The sequence below is a fragment of the Mustela nigripes genome, chromosome 14 (assembly GCF_022355385.1).
Source record: "Mustela nigripes isolate SB6536 chromosome 14, MUSNIG.SB6536, whole genome shotgun sequence".
NCBI classification, from domain to species: domain Eukaryota; kingdom Metazoa; phylum Chordata; class Mammalia; order Carnivora; family Mustelidae; genus Mustela; species Mustela nigripes.
The window spans coordinates 11162359-11178549 of record NC_081570.1 but is presented as its reverse complement, the minus strand read 5'-3'; the positions used below and the strand labels follow the sequence as shown (position 1 = coordinate 11178549).

Genomic DNA, 16191 nt, shown 5'->3' with positions numbered 1-16191 from the left:
TAAGCAGAAAGGGATTTAATACAGAAAATTAAGTGTTTAACATTATCACGGGGGTTGAAAGAAAGGTCTCTAGAGGGTCCTCTAGTAATATGACTCCCAGAACGCCATAGAACTCACCAACCAGAGGCTATTACTTCTGCCACAATCAGGAAGATAAGAAATCAAGAAGTTATCCCCGAGATTATTGCATTCAACATATCACCGGCAAGATCACCATGGGTCTAAATTTGGGACTAGAAGCTGGTTCCCCCACACTAGAATGCTGAGTTTGGCTGTCACCATCTCACAGGTGTGTCTGAACACTCCTGAAGCTGGAGACTAGCCGCCATGTGCTGCTGCAAACCCTCACATCTGCGTGACCTTGCTTGCCAGCGGCAACCAGCTAACGACGGGAGGACAAATAGCTACTGCCCCCCTTCTTCCTTCCGTCCAGTCTTACTAACTGGCAGAATCCATCTGCATCTGGAATTCTAACTGCACCTGAGTCTGGGAAATGGAATTTTACCTTTTTAGATTCTGGAGGAATAGATGTTAAGTCTGAGCTGACTACATCCAACACAGAAGGACACAGAGGTGTATTTGTGTCCTTTGTGTTAGGAGGACAAGAGGGGTCCTATCAGATTTGCTATGATTTTCCTGTAAAAGAAAAGGGTGAAATCAACTGCTGCTGAGCTTTTTAGGGTCCCTACTGACTGTGAAGGGAAGAGGAGTGACTTGGCCAGACCGACATTTGTTGAAGTTCCTCTCCAGGCTAGCGATCATGAATTTGTAGGGAACAGTCTGCCCCTTAGGGTACTTTGTCCAACTGTGCATGGCTGTTTGGGTGCCAGCAAAGAGAAAAGGCGTGCTTGGATTTAGTGAGGGTTGGAAAGCTTACCAAATCCATGTCACAGAAAGAAAAGAGACCAAAGAAGTTCATGGTGGTGGCAAGAGTGTTATTAAAACCCATGGGAAGGTGCCAGGGTTGCTCAGTCGGTGAAGCGTCTGCCTTTGGCTCAGATCATGATCTCAGGGTCATGATCTCAGGGTCCTGGGATTGAGCCTGCTTCTCCCTGGCCCTCTGCTCCCTGCACACATACACATACACTCTCCCCTGCCTGCGACCCCCACCCCCAGCCAGCTCACGCTCTTTCTCAAATAGATAAATAAAATCTAAACAAAACAAACCCTCCTGGGAAATAAACAGGATCGGGAGTAAAGCAAAGAGAAAGCCCACGAACTGTGAGGAAGTAGAGAAGTCAATGGTGTAGAGGTGCTGCAAAGCTGGAAAGAGGCCACAGGACTGTTCGAGTCTGCAGACACTTTTGTTCCCAGCACCCTCCTTCTCAGGCAGGCTAATCCTGGATCTGCCCTAAATAGGAAATGGGGCAATGGTTGGCTCAGGAGGCAGAAAAACATAAGCGGGGATCTGCAACTTGGGAGCCACAACTAGGTTCACGTCTGTGCTCCTCCACTTCTAAGACACTTAACAATGGACAATTCATTTACTCTTCCTGAGGCTCCGTTTTCCCTTCAAAAAGGGGGAGAAAAAGACGATCCATGGTTAGCGAGAAGACTTAATGAGATCATGCACGTAAAGTGCTTAACACAGTGCCTGGCACACAGTAATCGCTGAACGCGAGAAAGCTGTTACTGTTATATTTGGAATAGAAAACCAAGGAAGGGTTACAATGAGGACAATTCTGAGTGCAGAAGTACTGTAATACAGAACTTCTGGATACGTGAGCGCATGCGCCTGTCCGCGGTCCTCGGGGTAGCGCAAGCGTTGCGCATGCGCCGGAAGTTGCAGCCGGGAAGCCAGCGAGGTCGGTTCCGCCCGACTCTGACATGGCGGCGCCCTTTGTCTGCTGTGAAGTGCCGTCCCCGGCCTTCTCGCGGCCGTGATGCACCTCCCTCTACAGTGGGGTCCGGGACATGGCAGGTGAGGGTCAACAAGCGCCCGGGGCTGGCCGAGTCCCAGGAGCTGGGCGGAAGCGGCGAAGGATGGGGCGCGGCGGGAAGCCGGGGACGGTTGTGTGGGGGAGGGGAGGGAAGTGGAATGGGAAGGGAACCCGGACTGGGGGGACCCCACGGGGCAGGAGGGTGCGAGGCAGCTGGGGTGGGGGGCGCCGCCAGGCGAGCGGACGCGGAAGGGGCGAGCGGACCCGCAGTTCCTGCGAGGGAGCGCGGGTCGCTCCCCGGGTTGGGTGACACCCCAGCTGGCAGCATCTCCGCCCCCGCCGCCTGGCTGTCACCGTCTCTTGACCCCCCCCCTCCCCCGCGCGCCGCGGCGGGTGGTCGTTCTGCGGCCACAGGGTGACGGGGTGCTGGGACAGCTCACTTCAGCGGGTCGGGGCCGGAGGGCATGGGCCTGCCACAACCAGGAGGTGCTGGCAGAGTGGGAGGTCCACACTAACCCCTGTATGAGATTATTTCATTCATTCCTTCCTTCCGCAGACGGTGGCCTGGCACCTGATAGGTTGTGAGGATAGAGCTAGTGAACCGGACCGACTTGCTCCTGGTCTAGTGGTTTCAAGTGTGAACTGTGGAGCCTGGCAGCCAGGGTTTGAGTCCCGGCTCTCTGCTTCCCAGTGGTGTTCTGAAGCACCTTGGGTTCCTGCTCTCTGCCTCAGTTTCCTCAGACCTAAAGCAGACATAGCAATAAAACCTGCCTCCTAAAGTTGTTCTAAAAGGCCGTAGGTATAAAGTGCTGAGAACATTTCCTGGCACAAAGTAAATGCTCTCTGTGTTCATTGCTGCGATTATTTGTTTCACGATCCGGCCGGATGGATGGAAAGCAGAAAACTTGGAAAGAGTAGAGGCACCTCACTCAGTCTAGGCGAATCCAGGCAGGCGTCTGCTCCCCAAGAAGCAGAGACCAAAATGATGCTTAGGAGAGTGGAGGCAAGAAACACTCCCCAGTTGAAGATGGGGTTTGTGAGAAAGATTAGGGGCCAGTGTAATAATTAAGTTTTTTGCCTAGAGACAGAGCTAAGAGGTAAGACTAAAGAAGCTGGCCAGTGGACTGGTCCTAGGTGACCTTGTAAACCTAGTTAAGGACTTGAAGTTTTAGGTTAATGGGAAGCCATTTAGGAATCAGAGGGGATTAGAATAACCACCTGGCTGTGTGAAGGATGTGGTGAAGCGAGCCGGCCTGGAGTAATCCAGGCGAGAAATGAGGGCGGTCTCCAGTCAGGTTAGAGGCAGAGGGTGGAGAGAGAGGTTTTGGAGAACTGACAGAACTTGGTGATTTCTTAGATGAGGGAGTTAGAGGCAGAGAGGTGTCAGGATTGACCTCCTCTTCTTGACCGGTGGGTGGTGATGCCACCCAGTGTGATAGGGAACAGGATGGGGAGCAGGTGTGAGAAGGGAAGATACATTTAGTTTTGAACATGTGGAAAGTGGTGCCTGTAAGACATTCCAGGGGAACGTCCAGTGGTGAGGTAGCAGTTCTCATTCATCAAAAGTCCCTAAAGTTGGGGGGGGGTGTAGTCACTGAGGGTGAGGGTATGAAATGAGAAGCGAGGGCATCTGAGACATCCCGGGGGTGATGCTAATGCTGTAGCAACTCGGGAACCTGGGCACAGTCTTGTTGCTCTTGCTTTTTAATGTTTCGTTATGTCTCTTGGTGAGCAGGTATTCTGAGTGTAGAGACTGGGAGTGGTTTACTCACCTTTATGTCCCTGGTGTCCAGCCCCGGGTCTGGCATGCAGCAGGCCAGTAACGATGCAGAGAAACTTGTACTGAGCGCTTACATGGTGCCAGGCTCTTGGCTCAGGGCTCCGGGTTTGCCTGTGTTTCTTGGATGCGTGAAAGGGCAGCTTTTAGGGAGCAGGTGCCTTTCGGGTTCTCATCAGATTTTCTGCTTGGGTGTCTTTGATTCAGGTAATGAGCTGGAGGAAGAGAGCCAAGCTGGAGTTTACGCAGACACACTGTCAGAAAAGAGTAGCCTGGGCTACTTGGAAATCTGAGGTATGTCTGTAATGCTCAAGGATGAAACAACCCAGGAGGTCAGTTTGTTTGTCCTTCTTCTCTAGGCTCAGCGTGACTCAGATCACCCTTTCAAGATAGCTTTTTCTTTCAAGTTATATAGTAATGACAACATCTGAGTTTGGTTGGGAAATTGTGGCTACAGCTACATCATTTATGCTTGGTTTACCAACAAAGACCAGACTAGGGCAAATGCTCACACCTTGTTTTAATCACGTACAACCTAACCTAACATGCTCCAGCAAAGCAATTCTGAAACACAGTGGCCAAAACAAACTCGAAGTATATTCCTCTCCTCTCATCGAACGTCTGGAGGGCAGCCAGAGCTGGTAGGGCCTCCTGCTCTATTCTGTGAAGTATCCAGGAACAGGGTTCTAGTGATCATGTGGCTCTCTTTGCTCAAACCCAGGCTTGCATCTCATGGTCAAATTTGGCTGCTGTAGCTCCTGCCATTGTGTATGCACCCCATCTGGCAGAAAGGGAAAGACAGAGTGGGGAGCACATATTCATACCTTTTAAGGTTCTAATGTTTAAAGATACATATTTTTGTGCAGCATGTCCCCAAACATAAGCATCTGGTGTACAACCAAAAAGAACGAATCATGACTGTTCAGGCTGGAGGGAAAGCTGGCTGAGAGAGCCTGCTGGGTCCCCTGTGTGACTAAATTGCTGTCTCTGAGGCTTGGCCCCAGCCTCAGGGGAAAGTCCACGGCATCGGTGGAAGAGGCGAACTGCTCTGGCTTTGGGTGGGTTGATGTTGCTTGGGCCCCGGGAGTCCAGACTCGTGGATGTATTCAGCGTTTTCTGGGGTAAGTGCTGGGGATGTAGACTCGATGCTGGGCGCAGGGAGCTCTTAGCCATGTGGATGATCACAGTCTAGTGCAAGGAGCAGCGCGGGGGAGGCACAAAGGAGAAGGACGCCGGAGCCTGGAAGGCCCTGCCGGAGCCCGGAAGATTCGGAGTGAGCAGCGCGTTCGGACTGACACCCATCCGGGGCTCCTCAGACAGAGACAGCGAGGACTCTGGTGTCGAGTGCGAATCCCTGCCTGCCCGTGTCTTGACTCTCTGAGGGCCAGTTACTTCACTGTTGTACCTCCATTTCCTCATCTGTCTGACAGGGCCGACAGCATCTAGCTCACAGGATCGTTTAGAGGCTCCTGAGAGATGAAGAGCGTACTTCCCAGGGTTTGCCATGTAAAGGGGACTTACCTCCTCCTGCGGGGCGCGGGGTGGTTCGAAGCCAGGGAGGCCGGCGAGGGCTGCAGTCCACGAAGGCCCGCACCCCTAGGGAAACCGGGTTGTGGCCTCCCTGAGGGCAGGAATTATCCAGATGGCGCAGAGGGGATCAGCGACTGCTCTGTGAGTTCTACCAAGCTCTCCGATGAAAGGTGTCCCTCTGTGGATTCTCAGAGAGCATGCTCTGAAAGGTCTGGTGAAGGGTCCTTTGGGAAGGGAAGGATTGCCTCTGCCTGTTTAATTCCCACAAGCTCAAATGCTTCTGGAAAGCCTTCTCCGGGTGCTGCCTGGCTACCCGCTGCTGCTGAGGTCGGAGCTCCTCCTCTGTTGATTTCTTAGCACCCTGTCCTCATCTCCCAGTGCATTCGGGTCTCCCATTATAATCGTGGGTTCCTTTGTCTCCCTCTTGGCCCACCAGCATCTCGCAGGCAGAGACCGGGGATCATTTCTTCTGGTAGCCCCACTGTGTACCTCATTTCCCGGGACATAGCTGGTGCTCAGTAAACATTGTCGGAGGGCGGGTGCTCAGCCTTGCTAGGCTGAAGGGGGACTGGCAGTTGGGCTGATCAGAACTCCGGTGTGATGTGCGGTTGGCGTGCTATCGCCAGAGGACAGGATGGGTGATCTGATGTCTGATGGTGGATCTCGTTTCTGGCGGGAGTGTGGACATAAACTTGGTGAGCTGTGTGACCTGACGATGAGCGTTTACGTCGGGAGATGGTTTTTCTGTCTTTTTCCAGTAGAGCATGGTTTCTCAGCCTTGACATTATTGATCTTTGGGGCTGCATAAATCCTTGTTATGGGCTATCCTGTGCACTCCAGGATGGCTGTGGCATCCCTGGCCTCCACCCAGAGATGCCCGTAATACCCACCCACCCACAGCTCTGGTGGTGGAACGTATCTCCAGACACTGCCAAACATCTCCTGGGATCAGATCATCCTCAGCTGGAACCCCGCAGTACTTCTAAGTCAGGCATCCCTGGGCTTGGACTAGTTCTTGTACTTATCGGATGTGTTCCTTTGGGCAAAATACTCGGCCTCCAAGCCTCAGTTTTCCCAGCTGCAAAGTGGGGATACTGATGACTTCACCCATAACTTTACTGGCTGGAATTATCGAAGAGGTGATGGATGTAAAATGCTTATTGGAGGGGTGCCTGGGTGGCTCAGTGGGTTAAAGCCTCTGCCTTCGGCTCAGGTCCTGATCCCCGAGTCCTGGGATCGAGCCTCGCGTCGGGCTCTCTGCTCTGTGGGGAGCCTGCTTCCTCCTCTCTCTCCACCTGCCTCTCTGCCTACTTGTGATCTTTGTCTGTCAAATAAATAAATAAAACCTTTTTTTTCTCTCCCAAGATTTTATTGACCTGAGCCGAAGGCAGAGGCTTTAACCCACTGAGCCACCCAGGTGCCCCAATAAATAAAATCTTTTTTGAAAAAGTGCTTATTGGAGCCCTTGACCCATCATTGGTGACTGGTGTTAGGTGTTAGGAGAAAAGGACCCTTGAGAGGGTCAAGCAAGAAAGTTTGCAGAGGAAGAAGAAGAATGTTTGGTAGAGGGATATGCACAAGGTGCACAAATCAGGAGGTTCTGAAGAATGCAGCGTGGAGGGGCATCGGGTGGCACCGCTGGTTAAACGTGTGACTCTTGGTTTCCACTCAAGTCGTAATCTCAGGGTCGTGGGTTCAAGCCCATCAGGCCCAGCGCTCAGTGCAGAGTCGGCTTGAGATTCTCTCTCCCTGTTCCTTTGCCCCCTGCCCTCCCGACTCATTCTCTCTCTCTCATGTAAATAAATGAATCTTTAAAAAAAAAACAACGCTTGGCTTCTGTGCCTGACGCAGTTCCCCTCCCAGATAGCTGTTAGTAGTATCTGCGGGTCCTTCCAAAGCTCTTCTGTCCATCGGTCTGTCCCTGTGTTGTCCTGGGAAGACCGTTTTTAAGGAGTCACATGGTTTGATTAGGTTGCATGGGCGGAGCCCCTGTGGGTCTGAGGGCAGCGGTTGTGGGCGGGGCTTCGGGGTGTGGCCAGTTTGCTGTGTAAAAGACTAGGAGGCTCACTCTTTCCCGGAATTCCTCAAAGGGTGGTGCCCGGGTGGTGGTGAGAAGGGACCTAGACTCCCAGACATCGTGTCTCGGCAGGGTGGCACCACAAAAGGGAGGGACCCAGCCCGAGAGAAAATGAAAAACTTCAAATACATTGTGTGCCCAAAACATGTTGTCTTCGAGACTATTATCTCCTTTTGCCCGTCAGTTTCTAGATGACTGAAATAATAAAGGTCAAAGAGGAAGCCTTTCAGCACTGAGGGGTTTCTGGGTTGTCTGCAGGCATGTGTATTGAGTGTCAGCACGGGGGCCTGGCCTTCTCAGAGGTGCTGGGGCCAGCAGCAGCTTGACCTCAAGTCCAAGGGCTACTCCCTCATGTCATCACCACCGCTTCTACAGGAATCCAGGGCTTGGGCTCAGGGAATCAGGCCTACTGGTGGGGAACTGGAGACTGAAGCCTTGAGCTTCAAAGGAAGAAAGCCAAAGGTCTGTTTAGAATGGAGAGTTGCTCACTCCTGTCTACACAGCCGGCTGCAGGCAGAGCTCGGAGGGGGAGTTCCAGCTGAGGGCGGGCGGGACTGGCCAGAAAGCAGATGTGGTGAGTCTTGTTGTAGCATCAGAAACCTGCCAGAGGACTTGGTGAGGAGAGCTGACACTGCGGGACATCCAGGCGGGTTGTCGAGAGAGTAAATGCTGCGAGCCCTCATCACAAAAAATATGTTTTCTTTTCCTTTCTGTGTCCCTATGAGAAATGGCCTGAACCTGCCGCGGTCATCATCTCACAGCACATGGGAATTCAAACCATCCAAGTTCACCTTCAGCGGACACAGTGATGTGTGTCAATTATTTCTCAGTAAAACTGGGAAAAAAACAAACCAAAAAAGAAAGAAAAGCACCGAGCTTCTTATCCTAAGAGCCCTGGCCGTGGAGCCCGTCTCCCCACCCCACCCACACCACTTCCCATGCTGGAACTGTTCAACCAAGAGGCCACCTTCCTGTCCCGAATGGGAGGCGCTGCCGCCCAGCGGGAAGCTGTGTCTCCACCGGCTCCGAAGCCTGGTGGGTGAAGCCCTTCTCATTCCGGTAGTCCCAGGGCGGCGTGGGCCCGGTCACGGACTTTCCTGGTTCACTGTAACTACGCTGCCCAAGTTCATGCTTCCAAACATTGTTTCAAGTCAGAAAGAACATTGTTTAATTTTGTAAGTTGTTAAATATTGAGTAGATACAAAGGAACATGCACAGTATAAAGAATAAAGATACAAGGAAACCCATGTGCCCAGCAGTCAGTTTACAAGTAAGAATGTTACCATTAGCTTTGGACGCCCCCTCCCTGATCCTGGTCGTCTCACCCCCAGGTCATTGGAGTTTTGCTTTTATCACTGACTTGCCTTTCTGTAAAGTTTGACCATGTGTGTTCGTATTCCCAAACAATGTATTGTCTCATTGTGCGTGCCATTGAACTTAACATAATGGCGTTGTTTCCTTTGGTGTCTTATGTGGTTGGCTTGGCGTGTGTTCTGGAGGGTAATCCATGGTGCCCATAGTTGCACTTGGCTTTCTCAGACGGATATGTCCCATTGCAAGAGAATTTATTTGTCCTTTCTCTTGCTTACGGACGTTTAGATTGTTTTCGGTATTTGCTGAGACAGTGATGCTATGGACGTTTCTGGAACGCACATGCCACGTCTGCAGGGTGTGGACCCAGGAGTGGGTCACATTTGGGTCGAGCTTCAGCTCGACCAAATAATGCCTGACTGTTTCCAGAATGCTTTCCCCAGTTCACAGTTGAACTGACAATTCTGCTTGTTTCACATCCTCCCAACTCTGGTTTTACTTGACTTGAAAATTTTTAGCAGTCTGATGGGAGTGATATCTCATGTGGTTTTGATTTGCATTTTCATGATTATTAGTGGGCTAAGCATCTTTTCATATACTTATTGGTCACTCAGGCTTCAGCTTCTGTGAAACAGCTGCTTAAATCTTTTGTTCAGCTTCCTTTCCCGTTGTCTTTTTCTTGTATATAGACTTCTCGTTTGTTTTTGGTTTTTATTTTGTATACAAATCCTTCATTAGTTATATGTGCTTTAACTCCCTGTTTCCATTTTATGGCTAGTATTTTCACTGGAGGTTTTTTTTTTTTTTTTTTTAAACAAATTCTGAATTTTAAGGTTCATCACTGTTTTTCTTTTATGGTTAGTGCTTTACGTTCCTTTTGAAGAACTTCATCTCTACTTCAAGTTTATAAAGGTAATCCCCTAAGTATTGTCTTCCAAACATTTTGTGATTTTGTGTTTTACATTAAGGTTTTCAGCCCATTTAAGATTATTTTTGTGTGTATTATGAGGTAAGGAGCTCATTCTGTTTTTTTAGTAAGTGTACCAAATTGTCCTAGTACTATTTATTGAAAAAATGCATCCCTTTCTTGTGGATCTGTGTATGTCACCAGTAACCATTATAATATAGTGAGTGTCCACAAATGTGTGGATCTGTTCCTGAGCTCTTTACCATTTGTTCTCTATCTCTGTCCTGATATCACACTGACTTAATGACTAAATTTTTATGTAACAGTTTCTTGGCATCTGGTAAGGTCTTGGCCCTTTGCTCTTCCATCTTCATTTTATTTTAAGAATTTATTTATTTGACAGAGAGAGACACAGCAAGAGAGGGAACACAAACAAGGGGAGTGGGAGAGGGAGAAGCAGACCTCCTGCCCAGCAGGGAGTCTGATGTGGGGCTTGATCTTAGGACCCTGGGATCATGACCTGAGCTTAAGGACTGAGCCACCCGGGCGCCCTATCTTCACTTTAGATTGTGCTTGTCAAATTCCATAAAAATTGTTGCAGTCTTTTATTAGCATTGCTTTCATCTTACTCCACATCAATTTGGATAGAATTAACATTCTTAGGATATTGAACCTTCCATGAACATGGTATATCTCTTAGTTTATATAACTTACCAAAGTCTAACTTTAGTCTCTCACACCCTCCTCTCAGTTAAGGATCTTAGCACACTTTAATTCCCATCACTCCTTCCTTTTATTCTGTAGGTGGGTATTTTAGTTCTTTTTAAAATTTTAGAAGACATCATTAGCTCAGTATTGTTTAGATTTACTCATTTATTATTGACTAGATCTCATCCCTTTTTGCATTTAATACTTTCATTCTGGCATCATTTTTTATCTGCCTGAAGTGTATCTGCCTGACTTAATCATTATGATGTGTGAATTTGGGCTCTCATCTGTTTGGGGGCCATCTAGGGATTTTACCCTCCTCCCATTTGATGCCAAGATTTCATATAGACAGTTTTCTGTGCAGTCTTTTTTTTTTTTTTTTTTTTTTTTCCCCACTGACTTGTAACTCTCTGTGGCCCCAGCTTTATTCTGGAGGGCACTCCCATAAGACCTCTGCCCTTGGGAGGGAGAGGGAACCCCTGCTTGCTCTGTCCTGCAGATGGCTTTGACGCCCACCCTCAAAGCTTCACTTGCTCTCCATACTCCAGCCTCTGCTTGACTTTGTTTGACCCCTCAGTGTTCCTTACTGACTTGCCAGTTCTTTGGTGCATTTTAAAAGCTGTCTCACAAGTCCTCTTCAGCCTTTGTAGATGTTTGCTCTGAGACTTGGCTTGGGTACCTGCTGTGCCATGCCTCCAGAAAATCAAGATGTTTCTGAGTCTTAATTTTGTGTTTCATCTGGAAACAGATTTGAATGAAGACTTAGTGATGTCCACTTAGGGCTTTTATGAGATGTTTTGTAACCTTATTAGTATAAGGAGAAGGTGTGGGTAAGTGCCAATTAATGAAAGAGAATTTGCCCTTTGGGGACAAGCTAAGGATCTGTAGAGCCTAGTATTCCATGTCTGTCTATTTGTCTATGGAAATTTTTGTCTTTTTCTGAAGTGGAAAGTTCTTATCTTTTAGAGTATCTGGACGTGGCCTTGAATCTGGTGTGTCAGTGCTACCTAGGTCTGCTGACAACCCCTTTAAGCTTGATTGGCTTATCTGCCAGCTGGGGGCTGTTGGGGAGCCTTTCCACAGGATCACTGCTGGGATGGATGAAGTAGCCTGTAGCCTGCAACCCTTTGCAGGCAGCCCCGGCAGCCATTCCCATTACCTCTTCGGAAACAAAGAGCCTCTGATTTCTGTAACCTCCCGCTGCTTCACAGGGTGGCACTTACGTATTAGCAAGGCTGTGTTTTCTCTGGGCGCAGCCACGCAGCCCCACAGCCCTACCCACAGCCCTTTCCCAGGACTCCCAGTTTCCCTCCAGCTGGGTGAAATCCCCAATCAGACTGGGAAACCATAGCATCTGCACTGTGGGTTCTCGGATCAGTTACCAACATCCAAGCATTAGCTTTTACCCAGCGAACAAATGAATTCAACTTTGCCTCCTGTGGGCAGGCTGCCGTCTAGACAAAGGTACCATTTCATTGAACACGCCCTGGCCCAGGGTGGAAACTGTCTTTTAGATTTTTGCCAGTTTGATCCTGGAAGTGGTATCTTGTACTTCTTTTCTTTTTTTAAAAAAAGATTTTATTTATTTATTTGACAGAGAGAAAGAGATCACAAGTAGGCAGAAAGCGGGGGTGGGGTTGGGGAGCAGGCTCCCCGCTGAGCAGAGAGCCCGATGCAGGCCTCAAATCCGGGACCCTGAAATCATGACCTGAGCCAAAGGCAGAGGCTTAACCCACTGAGCCAGCCAGGAGCCCCACTTTATATTTTTTTATTAGTCAGGCTGAACATCTTTTTCCCATACAGAATATATTGACCACTGATGTTTCTTTTATGAACTGCTTCTTCATTTCTTTGACTCATTTTGCTGTTGGGAGATTTTTTTTCTTACTAATTGTTTGTAACAGCTTTGTTGAGATATTCACGTTGTGCACAAGTCACCCATTTAAAGTGTACAGTTAAATGGCTTGCGGCATATTCCCAGAGTTGTGCAGTTCTCACCACTATTTTCAAGGCATTGTCATTATCTCAGAAAGAAACCCACCACCCATCTGCAGTCACTCCCCCCTCCATCTCTGTCAGCTCTCGACAGTTGCTTTCTGTCCTTAGGATTTGTCTGTTCTGAGCATTTCATGCAAATGGAATCATGTAACGTGTGGTCTTTCGGCTGGCTTCATTTAGCACAGTGTTTTCAGGGCTCATTAGTGTTGTAGCATGTGTCATTACTTTTTTATGTCCCAGAATCCCCTTGCATGGACAGATCACGTTTTATTTACCCATTTGTCAGTACATGGACGTTTGGGTTCTTTCTACCTTTGACTATTACGAGTAACACTGTCACGAACTTTTGTGTACAAACTTCTTTTCTTTTCTTTTTTTTTTTTTTAAGGTTTTATTTTTTTAAGTGTTCCCTACCCCCAACATGGGGCTCAAACGCACGACCCCGAGATCAGGAGTCACGCGCTCCACTGACTGAGCCGGCCAGGTGCCTCCGAGTGCAAGCTCTTCTGGGGACATCTCTTTTCATGGTTGTTTGTGCGAGGAGCCTTTTGTATAGCCAGACCACTAACCCTTATTTACAACATAGGCTATAAATATTCACGCCAAATTTGTATTAACTTTTGGGAAGGTGGGACCATGAGGGTCATATGAATGAAACAGAGCAAGGAGAGGCGCCTGGCTGGCTCAGTCGGGGGGCGCGTGTGATTCCTGATTCGGGGTTCTCGGGGTTGTGCGCGTGAGCTCAGTGTTGGGTGTGGAGATGACTTAGGAAAGGAGGAGGAGGGGGAGGGAGGGAAGGACGGAGAGAGGAAGATCATTTAGATTTCTTTTTTTTTTTTTTTAAGATTTTTATTTATTTATTTGACACAGAAAGAGAGATCACAAAGAGAGGCAGGCAGAGAGAGAGGGGGAAGCAGGCTCCCTGCTGAGCAGAGAGCCCGATGTGGGGCTCGATCCGAGGACCCTGGGATCATGGCCTGAGCGGAAGTCAGAGGCTTTAACCCACTGAGCCACCCAGGTGCCCCATTTAGATTTCTGACCAGCCTTTCATACTAAGAATTAAGCTCAGGTTCCAAGCCTTCCTCCCTGGGGTCCCACCAAGGAGTCCCTGGGGGCTGGTCTGCATGCCTTACAGTCAGTCCATGCACGCACTCTTTCCGTCTCTGGCCCACTATACGTCTGTGTATCCATCTGTCCCTCTTTCTGTCTCTGTCTCTGTTTCTGTCTCTCTCTCAGGCTACCTGCGTTCGGACTGGGAATCGGGAGCTGGGCAGCAGTTGGGGGTGCGTTCCAAGTTTCCCTCAGACGCTCTCACTTCAAAGTCACTGGCTGAAAACCCGCCAGGGAGGCAAGTGGTCCGTTCAAAGGCTTCCGGCTTCTTTGCTGATTCACGGCTGTTGCAGGTGGAGGGGATGTGAGGGGCTGGAGGCCGGCCAGCACTGTTCGCTCAAGGGCAAGGGCAAGCCGGGGCCCTGAGCTTCCTTAATCTTAACTCCCAGGGCTCCTGTCCAGGGACTGTTCTAGAGCTGCACTGCAGCCGCTGGAGTTGAGGAGCCCAGCAGTTTTTAAAGATGCTGGGAAGTTGAGATATTGCGTCCCTGACTGCTCTTTACCCAGACCTAACGTGAGTTTGTGCGCTCCCCCCAAATACTCCTCCGAAATACCCTTGCACTCATTTAGTTTTCCCCAGTCAAGTCTCACTAAATATTTTTCAGTTTAATCCTATCAGGGGTAGTCAGTATACAATTTCACGTTGGCTTCTGCTGTATACATCCTCCGTCTGTATAGATACACATTCTGTGTCGGTCCTGTTCAGAGTTTCCAGTACAGGGAGTCTTCAAAGAAAAAGTGTGCTGGGTGAAGGTGTCGTTTTTATCGTCAGGCGCATGGGATCTATTTTACTTCAGATGCGCGCATTTGCAATCTGGCGATCATGTTAATGAAATCGTTTATTTAACACTTACTATGTCTTCCCTGGAAGGGAGGGGACTTAGCAGTCACCCATCCTGGGGAGGAAGCAAGGCCAGTCAAAGTCAGCCATGTGAAACGCGTGTGCTGCCTTCAAGTCCAGACACATTCACCTCCAAACAGCCAGTCCTCAATCTTGTAGGAAGCAGGAGGCTTTTGCCCTCCAGGCTGAGCACCTCTGTCTTGTGTTTCGGTTACCCCTGAGTAGAGTCAGCATTGCCATTGGCAGGCCTTTGCCTGGTCTGCTTTTAGGCTAAAGCTTCATTTGTCTTGGGGGACTGATAAGATTTCACCGCCCATTTTTAAAAGGGCAGGGGTTCCAGCATTCAGTTCCCCTGTTGTCTACGGCTCACCAGTATCCCTAGTGTGGCTTCACACGTGACAAACAGGAGTGATGGTGGCCATGGCTGCTTTATGCGGTGGGAACGGGTGTCATCACCCCCATTTTACAGCGGGGAAAGTGAGGTGCAGAGGGTTATATCCTCTTGTGCAAGGTGCTCGACTGGCTTTGGTTTGATGCCAAGGCAGCAGAGGTAACTGGGTCCAGGATCTTGTCAGCTCCCTGGGGCTGCGTGCAGAACCGCGTGTGTGTGTGTGTGTGCGCGCGCGCGTGTGCGCGCTCACACACGTGCCTCATCGCTCACTACATCCGAGCGGCTCGGCTGGGGCTGGCAGAGGCTGCCAGCTGCTCGTCTAGGGGATTTTCAGTTTTGTCCCCGTAAGGAATTTCTGCTCATGAACATTTCTCTGGTGACACATTCTTTGTGCAAATTACCATAATTTTCCATTTCCCTTCTGAGAAATTTTTTCCTGTTGAGAAGTTTTGAGTCATCAGGTCTTGTAGAAAATGTCTTCAAGGTTTTATAATAAATAGAAATGAATAAGCTCTGACTTTGGGGACAGTTTCTTTCTCTCTTTCTTCCCTTCCTTTTTTTTCACTTAGTTTCTTGAATAGCTAACATTTATAAGTGGTAAAACAAAATGCAGAAATGGTATGCATGAATTCCTGTGCTTGCCCTGCTTCTCTGAGCCCCACCGCCCCCCCCATCTCTTGTATGTCCAGAGACATGAACTTTTTGTTTGCTTATGAGCTAGGGTTTCATGGCTTGGGTTTATGGTTTCGGACAAACCACCTGGCCCAGCTTCCCCTGGGAACGGTCGGGTACTGTTTGTTGTTAAGGGACTTTGAGCCACTCCAAGAAGAGGTACTTAGAATTTTCAAAGGATATTATCATATTTAGTTGCTGGGCCGTTAGCACAGCTGCTCCGAATGGGTCGTGTGAGCGTGCGGCAGATCCTGCGCCACCAGCCAAACCCTCCCGGTGCCAGCTGGGGGTGACATTGTCCCCTTTTCACATCCCAAGGGTCTAGCACCGTGGGACTTTCTAACTTACTTTTTCTGCTTCTGATCCTTCCCCTTCCAGTCTGTTCTCCATACTGATGCGGCCGGAGTGACTTTCCTGAAATGTGAGCCTAACCATGGCCCTCTCCTGCCCAAGTCCCTGCCCAGGCTCCCAGCATGTGTGGGGTGTGTGGGGTGGGGCACATGGGGGGAGGTGAGCGCTGGGTCCTGGCGTGTGGGCGTGGCCCTGCGTGCCCGGCTCCGCCCCGTGTCTCCCCACGTGTTCCTCCCTCCACCGGGTCTCCACGCTCACACACCGTCTTCCCTCAGGCACGCCCCGAGGCTTATGCTACCCTCCTCTGAACATCCTTCTCACCCTTGTTCCTGCGTCTTATTAGATGCGGCTAGGTGCCCTATCTTCCTGGGGGTGGCACCCCCTCAGAAGTCATCAGAAGGTGCTGACAGCATCTGGGACTTGCTCCCCAGTGGCAGGTCCTGGCCGGGGGTGCACTTAGGCAGAGCTGGCCTTGTTGCTGGGGGAGCTGGGGCTCCCAGCAGGGCACCGGCCTCAGGCAGCGCTCCGCAGTGTCCACCAGGCTCCGTCCTGTAGCCCACCAGATGTGCAGCTGCGCCCCCTGAGTCTAGCCATATTTAACTTCAATGGGCGACTCTCCCCAGGCTTTCTGCCCCGAG

The 16191-nt window shown here is 49.8% G+C and overlaps 1 protein-coding gene across 1 annotated transcript in view; it reads left to right on the top strand.

Moving 5' to 3' along the window:
• The first annotated feature begins 1787 nt into the window (after window positions 1-1787).
• The window catches only part of ZBTB17 (zinc finger and BTB domain containing 17), a 30507-nt gene continuing 16103 nt past the window's right edge, over window positions 1788-16191 (top strand). Inside the window, exons 1-2 of the mRNA XM_059376303.1 lie at window positions 1788-1921; window positions 3865-3951. The gene's annotated coding sequence lies outside the window, so the exon portion shown is untranslated. The remainder of the gene's footprint in view (window positions 1922-3864; window positions 3952-16191) is intronic.